The sequence below is a fragment of the Xenopus laevis genome, chromosome 2S, assembly GCF_017654675.1.
Source record: "Xenopus laevis strain J_2021 chromosome 2S, Xenopus_laevis_v10.1, whole genome shotgun sequence".
In the NCBI taxonomy this organism is placed as follows: Eukaryota; Metazoa; Chordata; class Amphibia; order Anura; family Pipidae; genus Xenopus; species Xenopus laevis.
Genome location: NC_054374.1, coordinates 82452930 through 82469393, shown reverse-complemented (window position 1 = coordinate 82469393; position 16464 = coordinate 82452930). Strand labels below are relative to the sequence as shown.

Here is a 16464-nt window from a genome sequence, read left to right as displayed (position 1 = left end):
GGATATAATTATTAGGGTCCCTCAGTATTTTTATAAATGAATGTCATGTAAGCCTTTATTATAAGACTATGTCTTGCTGTTCCTCCTCCCCCAGCTTTCTGTTCATTTCTTAGGTTTTAGCACACCAATGGCCTGCAGAGCTGCATAGAATATTCTAAATATAGTCTGCAATGATCTCAAAAGTGGCACACAGAACTCTCCCTTTCTGTGAATGGATTTGCACACACTGTTTCAAAGACTACATTTCAATAAAAACAGTTTAGGACAGGTCAATGATTGACAAAAGTATGATTTACAAGAATTTGAACTCTGAGGGGTGATACCATAAAACTCTACTACACCATATAAATGGGGACATTAATGTTTAACTAGATGTTTAAAAGTAGGTTTGGTAACATACAAGTAAGACCTAAATGTGTCCAGGTAAAATGTGAACATAAAAATGCTCAGGTGGAGTGTTTCCCTGTCTGGGTTACAGAAATATGCAGAACATAAGTATACACAATCAGTATTATTCAAAGAAAAACAAAATTATGTTTGTGCATTCCTTAGCCTGACTATATTGAAAGCTGCTTTCTGGTATTCGTCTTTGAGTGGCTATTTGTACAATGTACAAGTGATCACATGTGCAATATTCTGTGTATCTGGGTTTATAACCACAGGGATGGATGTACTACTGTGCTTATTTTCAAGGTTTCAGTTATTACAGTTCATTAGAAAACCACACTGAACAGTGAACACTCATTCAAGTTATTGGCTTTGGTCCCTAACAGAACACACGTTTAACAAATACCAAAGCTGGAAAATAAGCCAGCTCACATTACAGCCCGATGCATTCTAATGAGAAAGGAGCACAGTGCTACAATAAAGGAGGCAAGTCCTCTGATTTTAGAGATCCAAGATTACAGGAATACTACATTTCTGGTTATCCTTCTGTGTTTTCTAGCAAGGAAAGTCCTTATTTGTGTCATGCAAAAATATCACTGCTTTCTACTAGAAATTCTTTGCAGCAGATTTTCTTGCACTTGCTTTACTGGAGCCGTCCGCCTACAACTAACTATGAAAAGCTCTGTGCACTGGTGATCTATAATTAACCACTGGGTGAGCAAACTATGCTAATCTGGAATGCAGTTATTTCTGCAGTTATATAATTGCAAAGTCTTAGCTGTCCTTATAGAGATCAACCAAAAAACATTCTCTTATTTTACTAACTCTTCATACGTAACTTGATTATCAACAGGAAAGATATGATCTGCAAGATAGGCCCACCTAAAAGTATTTTCCAGAAATGGAAATGCATGTAAGAATCTGTGAGCAGAACATCAACAAAGAGCCAAGACACAGCGCACAGACAGCAAAGCACAGATATTTAAAATAACAAAGTAAAATGTGTTTGGTGTGAAATGGAGTAAAAGATCTTACCATCTGCTCATGATGACCTGAAGAATTAGGATTCATAGTTCCATCTTCACAAGCTGGAGAAGAATAAATTTCCTTTGTACATTGTGTATTGTTAGAAATATTAACTTCTTGAGTGAATGAGGCCAAGTTATTTTCTGTGTTGATTCCACATAAAGAGCTGCCAGCAGAAATAACTTCAATTTCCTCAGGTGCGCATTCCTGTGCAACTGTCTCTTTAACACTGCTAGGTGGAGGAGGTTGCCCTAACTCTAGATGAACCTGGCAAAAATCCATGTCTTTGGCAGGCACTGAAGTCACAACATTACTTTTGGTGTTTAAGTCTGGTATGGCGGAAGAAGAGACAGGTTTTGTTTCCGATAATGAATAAGCCACTGTGCTAGATCCTGTAGGTGACTGAAGTAAAGATGCTGGGGAGCCGCCAATAGATTCTGCAACAGAATATTGCTCCGGATTTCTATCTGGACTAATGAAATCTTGGCTACTGTTGAAACTGAAATCGCTTGAAGACCCAGTCAGATTGGTCTCTGATATTGACTGTTCTGTTCCAAAACTAAGAAGGTCAGAATTTACCAGTATTTCTGAAAAAGGTTGTTTTGAAGTATCTTCTTTGTGGAACTGTTTTTCTGAACATAACCGAGGCTCCCTGAGGCCTTGTACATATAAATCTGCTTCTTCATAAGGTACACTCTCTTTTATTTTACATGGGACTGAAACAGAGAATTTTGTGTTTCCATCTTGACCCTCTTCTGTAGCTGATCCAGTACCAATATACTTACTAGATTCTACACTGATTTCTAACAAATTGTCTTGTTCCTTACTGCTAGGGTTCTGGTCTGCACTGGCAGACATATTTATGTTATCATATTTGTTGCTATGCATCTCTGCTGTCTTTTTGAATAAAGAAAGGCTTTCTGTATTTAATTCAATAGCATTATGTTCAATATACTTGCTTAAAATTTCATTGTCAGGAAAATTGGCTTCACTTCCACTTAGGTCAAGCATACTATTCTGGTAAGGGTCTACACTAAGAATACCAACCGTAATCTTTCTAGGTTTTTCACAGTTAACATTATCTAGTAATTCACCTGTATACACACCGCTCTGTTGCATGTTCCCTGCGCTGCTATCTTCTGTCGACTGTGAACTATTCAACAATTTAACATATTCCCCTATCCCAGAAATTGAAGTCTGCTCTAACCCACCCTCAGATTCACTCAATAGCTCACTAAGGGTGCCTACTTTAACAATATGCTCGCTCTGAAAGGAGACATCAAACGTGTCAGCAACACCAGGAACATCTATATTATCAAAACATAAACCATTAATAGCATCAAACACAGGCAAGGAAGACTCTATATGGCATGCAGATGTTTTTTCAGATACTACATGTATATATCCTTCTGCAGCATATTCCTGATTGACATGTGAATTTGTTATGTAATCTGCTTTAGAGTTGCGTTCCAATGGTTCTTTTCTCTGTGTATTCTTACTTAAACATAAAACTTGATTATCAGCTGATAACTTCTGTGCACTAAGAATTTCAGGAAGTTCTGGCAAATGCATAGGATCCTGAGAAACGTCAGTATTTGAAGCAAATGTTTTGCTTATGGACACTACTCCATCAGATACTGACACTGTTGCTTTGTGCTGATCAGCTTGTCTTGATAAGGACTCATTTGTATCATTTTGCTTTTTAAAAGTTGGAAGCTGCTCGACAGTTGAACTCTGTAATGTTTTACCATTCGTTTTAGAAATTAGAGCCTGCCCATTGTATTCATTTGCAGACTCTACAGTTAATTTACAATTAGTGCTAGGATTAGCAAGGCTAAATGTTTGATTGCTGGGTAAATCTATGACATTAGCCAGCAAAGACATGTGATCATCAGTGACATACTCAGAGCTCTCTGCGCAGCCTTCTGCTAAAAATTGAAAACTCCCAGAGTCTGGTGTCTTTACGTTTAAACAGGAATTCTGAGATTTAACTGTGTTTTCTTCCAACTCATGTATACACTGTGTTTCCAATTCCAGGAACAACTGGTCAGAATCTGTATCAGAATCCGAATAGCTACCTACTTTACTGCAACGCTTTGCTGGTTTTCGTTCAGTGCTGACAGCCGAGAAGCAGCTGTACTTCTGATTTGTTTCTTGGTAAATATGCCATTGGTTTGGCTCGGTAATCCCAACATCACCAGTAGTGGAAAATTCAGGTCCCGAGTTACTAACAGGACTACTTTGGCGAGGTGACCCCCTATCAGCCTCTATTTCATCTTCTTCATTTACATCTCCCAGGGGTACGCCCTGAAAGTCTTTGGTCGGAATGGAACAGTTTTCCACTCCAGCTTCTCTGATATCCTCCCAATCCCCTGCTTCCATCAAAATTGTTCGCTCATCTTCCTCAAACCTAAGCTCTGATTCTGTTTTCTCTCTTAAATTAGGCACCATCAGAACATTTACAGATTCATCCAAAACCTCATCACTTAAACAGGGTGACAAAGGCAATGTTTCAATAACACATTCTTCATAGGCAAAATCTGATGTTTTATGGTGCCCATCGCTAAGACTTCCCTTGATAAAACTCTTTAAAGCCCGTGGCCATGTGGCACTAGGGCAAATGTGCCCACTTTTTGCCCATGTGTTTGTGTTTTGATGCATTAGTAAAGGATCTTGTTCATATTCATGGTCATTATATGAATCAAAACTCTGAATATGTGGGAAGGCCTGGTCTGCATGGTGTTCAAAGCTATGGTTACCTAATACAACAGATGCAAGCAGAGGGGTTCTGTTGTGTTCCACTGTGGAAGATATGGAAGTACTATGCTCAGAGAAAGAGAGCTTGGAGCTTTCCGGCAGTAATTGACTAAACTCTGTCTTGTCATGCAAAGAATGGATGGAGGTGCCAGCTTCTGAAACCTCACTCAAAGAAGCTTCAATGCGCTCTGTAAACTCTGGAAAATTTGGCGGCATGAATGCTTTCCATGACCTGCGATTTACATTTTCCTTGCGTTCTGTGGTCTGCCTGCGACGAGGAGGTGCTGGAGCAGATTTTAATGTATCGCTGCTTAGTTTAAGTGCATCAAATATAACTCTTTCATCCAGCTTTCTTATTTCCTGGGATTTGGCATCATAAATGTTGGATGTTCCCAGAGTTCCATTACTTGATAAAGTGCCAATTTCCCCTTGATCCACAGTACTTTTAGACGGCTGACTGAGTTTGCAGCCGTGATCAATCTGCTCATTTATCCTCATTGTATCATATATGGATCTCTGAGGGACATAACAATCTTCAATATAACCATCCTCCTCCTCCCCTTTCCCCAAACATGCTGGGTTTTGTCGTAAACAATCTGGGCGGCTGAGTGGTTTCCCCATACTTCCCAAATAGAGCTTTGCAAAAATAGATCTTTATAAATATAAGCAAAGAAAACAATCACAAAGAGAGTCGGGTGTGGGTAATACTATAACCTGCTCACATTTTCATTATCAGATGCTGTACACGGTCATGTCCACAGGAAAATCGTTGATGGTCCAAAATACACAGAGAAACGCACAACGATTAAATGATATCCAGACAATCAGCAGGACTGAAAAATGTCAAATACAGTGCTAGAACTGTTGGCCCTTAGTTTATGAGCATCTGCAATAAGCGTGGAAACGGTGCTTGTAATCCTCCCCCAGTGTGAGAACAGCATGTTGCTTGCCTGTCTCTTGCTCTCTGCCCAGGATCAGCTGCAGGGAGCTTAGAGATGTGGGTGTTATGATTTGAAATGAGCCTGTGAGCAGATATTCCTGAACGTTCACAGACAGGAAGTTCTTTAATAGAGTCTAACTCTGTGGCTTCCTGTGGGATGCACATCATGGCATTTTGTTCTGGAGGCAAAACACCCGTGGCTCAGACTCTCTCTCTCGCTGCTTTGCGCTGGAAGTGAAAGTGGCACAGCTGCTGAACTTCTTTCCTGCTTTAGTGACAGTAAGGAGTCCACTACACTGTGTAATGCAACACGCACAATTGCTTGTGTAAACGAGTGCAAGGTTGATACTCGCGCCGAGTGCAGAACAAGAGCCAACTCCCTCCTCTGAGACAAGCGGACATGCTACAAGTGCAACATCAACACCAATGTAACGCTACTTGCACTCTCCAGAGGCCTTTGTCTATGTGTGCCAGTGTGTGACACTACTCGCTAACACCGCTTCCCTCCTCCTCCTCTGCATGAAGCGCTCAGGAAAAAAAAACTTCTGGGAACAAAAGAGTTTCCTCCGCGGCTGCGCTCATCCAGCGTAGGGCACAGCATGCAGCCACAGGGGAGGTGTGTCCGCTTCGCTTGCTTTGCTTTATTCCACAAGCCCGATACAATCTCCAAAAACAGCTCGGCGGAGAAAGGATGCGGGAATCGGGAATGAAGAAAACCCCACCCTCCCAGGCTGGCACCGCCTCCGCCACCGGGTACCGCCCCCGGGGATGGCACAGGCTCAAGCATCGCTCATTGCTGTGTATGCCTGCCACTTTCTCACAACCAGGCATCGCCCTCCAGCCTTACTAACGCGTGTTCGGTCCGGGGTTGGAAGACTGTCAGTATTAGTTGCTTACATAGTAAACAGGATAGCACCAGGACAATGCGCTAGTGCAAAAGGAGTGAAAGGGTTGCAGCGGTCCTTGTATAGTGAAAGAACTGGACGGGGGAGCGCACAAGTTCAAGGTTTACATGCAAAAGAGAAATGCGCACTTATTTGCCAAATATGGCTCACAGCGTGCGTAAAGGCGCACAAAGAGCTGCTCAGTGTGAGAAGAAGGAAGATGTAGAGGTGACCGTAACAAAATGTACGGGAAAGCGAGAGGTACATTCGCGTATAATACACACAATGACGAGCAGCAGGCAGGTTACTTAGCAATAGAGGCACATGCAGCTGAAATAACACTGGGCTTATGGAAACGGGGAGGGACTTACAGCTCAGCCACACATAGGGGGAATGTGAGGAATTCACATCCAGCTCCCACGTCACCAAGAGTCTTCTCCCAACTCGATAGTCACTAAACTTCTGGAGCATTTCCTATCACTCTAATAGCATGCCAGGCCAAATACTGTATCACAATCACACGCACAACAAAAACGGTGGTACCGTGTTAGCCAGTAGCAAAAATAACAAATAAAAAAACAAATACAAAAAGTATTGTAGAAGTAATACCTACTGTACATTGGCTAACAATAAAAAAACATTGCTTTCACTGATCTAACTGAATATATGCTGTGTCTTTCTAGCTTTCATTTGTATTTTGCCTGATGAAGGGGCCTTGGTGCTCCAAAAGATTGCAATGTATTTTTATTTATAGGGATCACTTCCACAATAACACACAACAAAGCAACGGGGACAGCACCTCTCCCCAAAATACAAGCAACAACCCTCCCACATATCCCGTCCCAAGAAAACTATTTATTAAAAGGGTTGTTCATCTTTCAAATACTTTTTTCAGTTCAGTTTTCAGATTGTTCAACATAAACAAAGACTTGTCTAAATTAAATATTCACGTCTCTAGTGTTTCAGTCTGGCAGCTCAGTGATCCAAAAGCATCTGAACGGTTACAATTTGCTACATTTAATTGATACATTTCTCAGCAGTATCTGTGGAAAATTAGCAACTATTGTATCAATTCTAACAGCTGCCTGTCATGAAACCCAGAGATTCTGCTCAGCAGGGACAAAGATAAGAAATGTATCAACTACAGTAAATGTATCCATTTAGAACAGTTAAAGAGTCTGTGACCCCCCCCTCCCAGAGCTCCTTTAGAAGGTAAAAAATTAAAATTTACACTTCAATATTAGGATAACGGTCACAAATACAAAATAGGAAGTAATTGGAAAAAGTCTTTATTTCTGGTGAACAATCTGAAAGCAACTGAACTGAAAAAAAGTGTTTGAAGATGAACAACCCCTTTAAGTAATACAGGTTCATTATTAAGTGATACAAAATTGTCACATTCTTTAGATAAACGTTTGTCATACCAGAAGAAATGTGACATGCCAAATTAACTGACTGATAAAAATTCCCACTTCATACATTTAAAAATATACACAATGGAACCCTATTAGGATATATAAGCACAAACTATAGCACATCAAGGTGTTCTATGGCTGCAGGACAATTTCTGTTATACAGGTCAGGCAATTCCAAGGTGATTTTAGAAAAGATACTGTTTTAAAACACGGTACATTATTTATTTATTTTTAAATACACAAGTGCCATGAATATCCGGTAAATGCTATCCTCATAAATGGCATTCATTTATGTCAACAATTGTAATCAGTGCTCTGTGATGTCATTTGCGTCAAATTCAAAAATTGAGAATGGTTTGTTTAAATAGGACTTAATAGGTATTTCTCTGTTCTAGCATGATAACGGACCTGTATAATAACAGATAAATCTGTTTTTGCGCAAAATTAGACTTATTTTGAAACAGACCAGACATTACTGAGCATATTCCACCTGTGTACTTAATATACAATTCATTAAGTAGAATGTGTTCCCTGTATATGACTCAGCCATGAAGTACTCTCATCATAACAGAAAACGCATTCTCCAAAGCGTATTGCAGTAGATTCCAAAGCAGTCAGTAAGCTGGGGGAGGAATGGATTTGGCCAAGAATGCTTGTTTTCCATTTTTTACTCTTGAGACAATATATCAGTGCAACATCAAAATATTTTATGTATTTCTAATCTTCTAATCAAATAAGGGTGGGTGACCCAGGCAGCTGTTTGAAGACAAACAGGGGCTTGAAACATGGGGACAAATATGTAACGTAAAAAAAAACAGTTAAACATGACAACAATATAGACTCACATTAGAAGAAGATCTATACATATCTATTTCATGAACTAGATTAGCAGCATACCCAATATATCATTTTGAGGAAACTAACAAAAACAGATGTGTCCCACAGAGTAGTCATTATAATTAAGATAAAAATATCACTATGCACAGAGTGCATATAATGTGAGGGACTTCAGAGATGCTTAACATGCAAACTACAAAGCAACACACTTTAATAAAGGTGTCTTACCCCATATCATCTATATCAAACAAATATCAAGAGCCTCAGCTCTGTAAAAGCATCCCTATTTTAACCATATTACATTTTTTATGATTTTTGATGATTAAAAAAACAGCTGTTAAAATTATTCTTATCACAGTGACACAGAGTCCAACTCTAGGGGTTTAAGATCTACAACATGGAAAGATTTACCGTGGGAGGTTTCTAAAAATGAAACACTCTTCTGCTTAATCAATCTCTTAGTAATTCTAGCCCTGTTGGATTCACAGAAAAACACATGCTTTCACAACCTGTGTTTCTCCATAAAGCACACAATTTTTTTTATAAATTACATTTAACTAATTTGGCTGAAAACAAAATATTCGGTGATTATCCAGCTTAAAGTGTAACCTCCATTCCATTTTTAATAATCACTGTCTTAAAGGAAAACAATACCCCGAACAATGTAGGTCTCTATAAAAATATATTGTATAAAACATCTCATATGTAAAACCATGCTTAATAATATACTTTTAAAGTACTATGTGCCATTGGGTAATCGAAAAAAGAAAATTGCCATTAAAAAGTTCAATATTGTGGATTGCCTCTCCTATGTTCCCTGCTTGGTGGTGCAGATCCCTCTAGACGGTCAGCACACGTCAATCACATGTAAATTGGATGTAGGAAAAGAGTCGCACAACACCAATATTGTCGTAGGTGGGGAGCTTGCCTCTCTGAGGTGATCTCTGAGGTAGTAGTCCATCACAATTGCAAGATACAGTATGTAAAGGGGCAATATTTACTTAAATATATATACCAGTTTGGTATGATTCTTTAATATGCCACTTCATTTGATCTAAACTATCTGTTACTTAAGGGTAGGACTTCATGATGCGAGAGGAGCCGACACATCGCAATGTGCAGGTAAGAACTACATTTATCCGACTGTCGGATGAAAATGCATCCGACAGTCGAATAAATGTAGTTCTTACCTGCAATTTTAACCTCACTTCCGTTTTCTATAGAACATCCGACACGTCGCTTGCGTTTTGTCGCATTACCACGTGTCGGCTCCTCTCGCATCGTAAAGTCCTACCCTTAGTATTCATTTTGGGAGTATAGTTTTCCTTTAAACAGTATAGCACTGTATTATTTTTTATTTGTAACTAAGCTGCCACAATATTCTGCTGCATGAATTTATATGATGGTTGTGCACAATGCCTTAAACGATATGTAAACCTTTTTTAAAAAAATTTTTAAATATACTTAGGGAGCTCATCTAACCACTTTTACAATTTCCATTATTATTATTTTCTTTTCAGAGCTATTAAGTTGTTTATAAACTTCTTATAAATAAATTTTGTAACAACAGTGCCACTTGCTTGTCAGTTCTTCTGACTAGTCGGGAAGAACATGTTCTGAAGGAAAATCAAGAACTCTTCTGATGTTGCTCTGCTCAGGAAAAACACGAGAAAGGTCGGCTAAGGTTTCTGGTCTCTTTCCTATGCAGCATCACAATCGTTCTCTGTTTTCCTTCTGAACATGTTCTCCTCTATTATACAGCTGGAAGAAGAAAACAACTGGTGGCATTATTGTTACAAAATGTATTATATAAGCAGTTTATAAACAACTTATTAGCTCTGAAGTGAAAAAAACCAAACCCAATATTGTAGCCTCTACTGCTACTGTTGTAATTCCAGGTGATGTCTAACCTTTCTTTAGAAGTTTGTGACTTTGGGTTAGAGATCACAAGATACATTTTATTAAGGCAATGACGCCAAGATTAAACTACCTTCCTTTGTAAGTATTTGGATTGAAAAAAAATGTCTAGCAAATTGAATCCTGAACTTACAAATAAGCATTTGTGGACTAGAGGATAGTGAAGAAAACCAGAAAGTAGTGAACAGTAAAGAAAAAAAAATGTTATACAGATTCCATTGAGTGGGGGCACCCAACCTTTTTTTACCCATGAGCAACATTCAGATTTAAACAGTGAGTTGGGGACCAACACACCTAGTTGGTGCAAAATAAGTGCTGTGATTGGCCATTTGGTAGCTCCATGTCGACTATCAGCCTACAGGATGCTGTGTTTGGCAGTACACCTGTTTTGTGCAACCAAAACTTGCCTCCAAGCCAGTTATTTAAAACAAAAAAGCATCTGTTTTGAGACCAGTGAGAAAAACAGCCAAGAGGTTGATGAGCTCAAGATTGATGTTGCTCAAGAGCCACTGGTTGTGGATAATTGAACCTGAACGTGACTGAACAAATGATTTCCAGCGGTTCTTATAGAAGGCAATGAATGGTGAATTTAGGCATTTTAACCACAGTAAGCAACAGGCAAAACACAGGTCGCTCGCTGTGCCACTGACCTTGGTCTGTACACAGAAAGATACACATTTTTGTGTTGAATATTTGTCCTTCACTTTACCCCATTCTGAAATAATGTCATTTGTTAGCTGCAGCATGGGATTCCTGTCTCTGACTATATTAGGATAGTGTTGTAACTATCATTCGTGCTCGGTAAATGTGACTGAACGTTGATATCTAACTTCCACTGACTAGGATAACAAATTTACTATCGTGTTCAGGCCAAGCCAAGTTAGCATAAGGAATCTTTTGGTCAGAAGTATGCGTATAAACTGCATATATGAAAGACACAAGGAGCAATGTTTCTGATATTTGATATATATATAGCACAAGTTGGTGTGTGCTTGTTACTATGGCTACAATTTCCTTTCACTGTTTCTAAATATAGAATTACAAAAGAGTATAATCAACGCCATGAGGGAACTCTACCTTTAATACAAATCCAAGAAAAGAGTGGTTGGTCTGAGGTGAAAAAGCAATATATACTTCAGACTGAAAAAATTGAGCTTGATTGTATTAGTTTACAGGAAGCTGGGGGAGGAAGAGAACATGGTGATTAATACATTACCAGGGTTTCTGCACCACAACTGGGTTATGCTTAGAAACATAACACCCCATAGAGCTGTACAAGATAGTTTTCATAAAGACTAGAGTGGACAAATCCCAGCTCTCACTACCTCTACCCACATTTGCTTGACTTTTTCAGCAGTACTAAATGCAAATTATAGGCAGGCTCTTCTGTTTTGGCTCATCATGTTTTGCTCCTTGCCGATTTATGACCTAAACTATGAAGATATATTCGATTTTTTTTGTACTTTTTCAATCCAGTCTTTATTTTATTCACACATAAAAATCATTTGCTGGGGTATATTGCATTGTCATGTTAGAGTAAAATTACTGCACTTTATATAGGCTTAAGACTGTTCATTAGCCACATTACCCATTGCCTAAGCTTTCTCTATTTTTCTCTCATTTTATCAAAGTTTTTTCTTTAATTTTTCTGAATCTTTTCTTTTTATGGTTTTCTCTATTAACTCATCTCATATATTTCTACCTCCAGTCTCTCTACATGCTCTGCTCTAGGTACAGTACTTCTACTTAACAGCTTTATGTAAGTATACACAGCAACATGACCCTGTGTGATTGTAAAGTGGTAATCCTTGGGCATCATGATGTGTGGTGGTAATCAATTTACAATTGCAAAGACTCTTTAGAGACTTGTGAAGATAACTAGACTAATGTGTCCCACAGTAAATTTGTGTGCCAAATTTTTCAAGCTGCTAAACTATGTGTCCACTCCCAGCTGTCTTGGTCCACAGGCTCTAAACCAACAACTGGCAACATAGCAGTCCACACTGGGTGTGTCAGGAATTCTCAACTGTGATATGGTAGCAATGAATGGTAGAATAACCTTTCAAACACTCATCATTCTTAAAGGATAAGCAAATGAACAGAAGCATATGCTAAAATGTGTGGTGGTGTTTTTATATAATACTCTGTGATCACAGCAGCTCAGCAAGGAACATCTTTAAAAGGGGAAAATGCCCTCTTTTTGACAAGAGCTCATTCAGTTGGGCTTGTGTTTTTTTTTTCTTACACAGGAAAGCACACACAGAAGTGGAAAATGCAAAAGTCTGCTCTTGACTTGATAGCCTTTGACTTGAATGAACCATTTCTCAACCTCCCTTAGGCTGAAATATTGAAAAAAGGGTGGAGAGGATGTTTTCCCTTTACTTTCAAAGTGGTGCTGAACATACTTTTGACTGTTGTTGAATAAATAAAGTTATGGGTAGTGTAGGGTCCGCTGCCTCCTAAGGCAGGGAGGGCCATGGTGCTGTCTTAAGTTTTGCTGATGGAAACAGACCAAACAATTTACATAAAAGTATAGTCATTTTACTTTCTATCTGTATGTGGCATACAGTCATATGAAAAAGTTTGGGAACCCCTCTCAGCCTGCATAATAATTTACTCCACTTTCAACAAAAAAGATAACAGTGGTATGTCTTTCATTTGCCGGGAACATCTGAGTCAAGCAGTATTCAGTTGTATGAAATTATTTCAAATGTGAAAAACTGGCTGTGCAAAACTTTTGCTAATTTGAATGCATGGAACTGCTCAATATTGATTACTGGCAACACCAAATTGGTTGGATTAACTAGTTAAGTCTTGAACTTCACAGGCAGGTGTGTCCAATCATGAGAAAAGATACAGTATTTACAGTAAGGTGGCCAATTGCAAGTTGTGCTTCTGTCTGACTCTTCTCTGAAGAGTGATAGCATAGGATCCTCAAAGCAACTCTCAAAAGATCTGAAAACAAAGATTGTTCATTATCATGGTTTAGGGGAAGGCTACAAAAAGCTATCTCAGAGGTTTAAGGAATGTAATCAGCAAATGGAAGGCCACAGGCACAGTTGCTGTAAACCCAGGTCTGGCAGGCCAAGAAAAATACAGGAACGGCATATACAGAGTATTGTGAGAATGGTTACAGACAACCCAAAGATCCCCTCCAAAGACCAAAGAACATCTTGCTGCAGATGGTACATTGTTCTACAATTCAGAGCAATTTGCACAAAGAACATCTGTATGGCAGGGTGATGAGAAAGAAGCCCTTTCTGCACTCACGCCACAAACAGAATCGCTTGTTGTATGCAAAAGCTCATTTAGACAAGCCACAGTCATTTTGGAACAAAGTGTTTTGGACTGATGAGACAAAAATTGAGTTATCTGGTCATAACAAAAAGCGCTTTGCATAGCGGAAGAAGAACACCGCATTCCAAGAAAAACACCTGCTACCTTCTGTCAGATTTGGTGGAGGTTCCATCATGCTGTGGGGCTAGTGGCTAGTACAGGTACTGGTGTCCTTGTTAATGTCGAGGATCGGATGAATTCAACCCAATAACAACAAATTCTTCAGGGTAATGTTCAAGCTTCAGTCACAAAGTTGAAGTTACGCAGGGGTTGGATATTCCAACAAGACAATAGGGGTCATTTATCAACACTGGGCAAATTTACCCAAGGCAACTAATCAAATTGTTGCGTTCATTGTTCTACTTACAGCTGTCTTTAAAAAGCTAATCACTGATTGGTTGCTATAAGTAACTGCCCATGGGCAAATTTGCCCAGTGTTGATAAATGAGCCCCAATGACCAAAAACACACTTCAAAATCTACAGAGGCATTTATGCAGAGGGAGATGTACAATATTTTGGAATGGCCGTCACAGTCCCCCGACTTAAATATCATCGAAAATCTATGGGATGATTTGAAGCAGGCTGTCCATGCTCAGCAGCCATCAAATTTAACTGAACTGGAGAGATTTTGTATGGACGAATGGTCAATAATACCACCATCCAGACACTCGTCAAAGGCTATAGGTGGTGTCTAGAGGCTGTTACATTTGCAAAAGGAGGCTCAACTAAGTATTGATGTAATATCTCAGTTGGGGTGTCCAAATTTATCCACCTGTCTAATTTTGTTATGATGCATATTGCATATTTTCTGTTAAAGGAAAACTATACCCCTAGGTCTCTACCTAGGTCTCTATTAAAATATATTGCATAAAACAGCTCATATGTAAAACCCTGCTTCATATAAATAAACCATTTTCATAATAATATACTTTTTTAGTAGTATGTGCCATTGGGTAATCATAAATAGAAAACTGCCATTTTAAAAAATAAGGGCTGCCCCCTGGGATCGTACGATTCTTGGTGCGCACAAACATACCAAACAAACTATGTTAGGTCACATGAGCCAATTAACAGACAGAGTTCTGTCTTTTGCTTCCACACTTCTTCCTGTTACAGTTAAGAGTTGCAGTATTTCTGGTCAGGTGATCTCTGAGGCAGCACACAGACCATCACAAAATGGTGGTTCAAGGCAAGAGATGTAAAAGGGCAATATTTACTTAAATATAATATATAATATATAACCTTACATAATAAGATTCTTTAATATGCCACTTAATTTGATAAACACTATCTGTTGCTCAAGTATTAATTTTGGGGCTATAGTTTTCCTTTAATCCAATAAACTTTATGTCACTGCTAAAATACTACTGTTTCCATGAGGCATGTTATATATTAAAGGGAAGTTGCTACTTTGAAAGCTCAGCCAATGATAAACAAAACTCCAAAGAATTCAGAGGGGTTCCCAAACTTTTTCATATGACTGTAAATATTAGTGTCTACTGTCATACTGGTAAAACAAATCAACCGTACACTGAGAAGCCTCTGTAGAATGGACTGCTCCTTATCTCATAGCTTAAGAGGCTGCTACTGGGGAAAGGGAAGGGTTTGTTTATAAAGAGGGCTGCTAATAAGCCCTGGCCTTGCAGTCGGCAGTAGCACATATTTGGCAAAACACACTACCAAATTTGTCTTACCTTGGCAAGTGCAATGTTCTCTACAGCCTGCTGAAGGACCTGCAAAACCAAAACTGATGTACTGCAGATGACGGTAAAGTTATATAATTACCTCACAAACCAACCAGTCAGCATCTGACAAGCATTAAATACTAGACCGGAACTATGACAACTCAAACACCTAAACAACAAGGTCTTCAAATGATCTAATTATACAAGAGAAATTAGTGGCACTACCATTCAACAATTATCTAAAGATCCATCACCCATTCACTCATAACTCTCTTTTGTATGCTTGCTAATTTGGACAGATCAATTGCACTTCCATTGCATTTTTTATAATTTAATTAGACTTGAATTACTCCCACAACCTCACTTTTTGTGTATTTCTGTACTTTAGCAGAGTTATTCTGAGGGAAGAATGGCCAAACAATATGGTGGTCACAGAGTTTACCAATGGGCTAATCCCCAGAACTTTATTTACTTTTCTAGGAGTTTAAGGGGATTATTTATCGAAAGGTGAAAATAATGTATGTTCTCTTTTCAGTGATAAATATGCTGCAACATATTCTATACAAAAAAATAAAGAATTTCTTTCAGAGGAAACGTGGAACTCTTCTGGACCTGCTACCCGACCCGCAAGTACCTTATCAGCAACCCGATCCACGACCCACTGACAATCAAGAAACAGGAAGTGCTGTTATTGTAAACTGGAAGTGATATCATTAGAAGTTGGCGTGAGCAGAAAAAAAAGAGTAAAACGGGAAGTGCTGTGGTTGTGAACCGGAAGTGACATCATTGGAAGTAGGTGTGAACTGAAAAAAAGGAGTAAAACTCGCTATTGAGAAGACCCGCAACCAGCAAACCCGGAGAACCACCAATCCGCGTCTATACCTGCTCCCGAAACTTCTACTTGCAACCCGCAGGGTACCGCAGGTTTTTGCAGGTAACCGACCCACTGCAAGACTCTACCCCGGTGTTTGCTTTCATTGTTTTTCCTGCTGCTGGCTGTAAAAAAGATAACTACTGATTGGTTGCTGATGGGTGACCACTGATGGGTTACTGTCGAGGGGCAAATTTGCCCAGTGTTTATACTTCAACCCCAGTAAATCACAGCGTAAATGTGTCTGTTGTAGCTGCAAAACAATGTTTGAGGAACTGAAATGGTCAAATCATTAAATGAGTAAAGAACTTAGGAAAACATTATACTGATTTATTAAACTAACTAACTAACTAAAGTTAAGTGGATTTTTATAAGAGAAAATATAAGGATAACAAAAACATAAATTTT

General features: G+C 38.9%; 1 protein-coding gene across 22 annotated transcripts in view; it reads right to left on the bottom strand.

Annotated features, from left to right (window-relative positions):
• Positions 1 to 16464, bottom strand: part of macf1.S (microtubule actin crosslinking factor 1 S homeolog) — a 162286-nt gene that overhangs the window by 52978 nt on the left and 92844 nt on the right. The gene's annotated exons all lie outside the window — the stretch shown is intronic.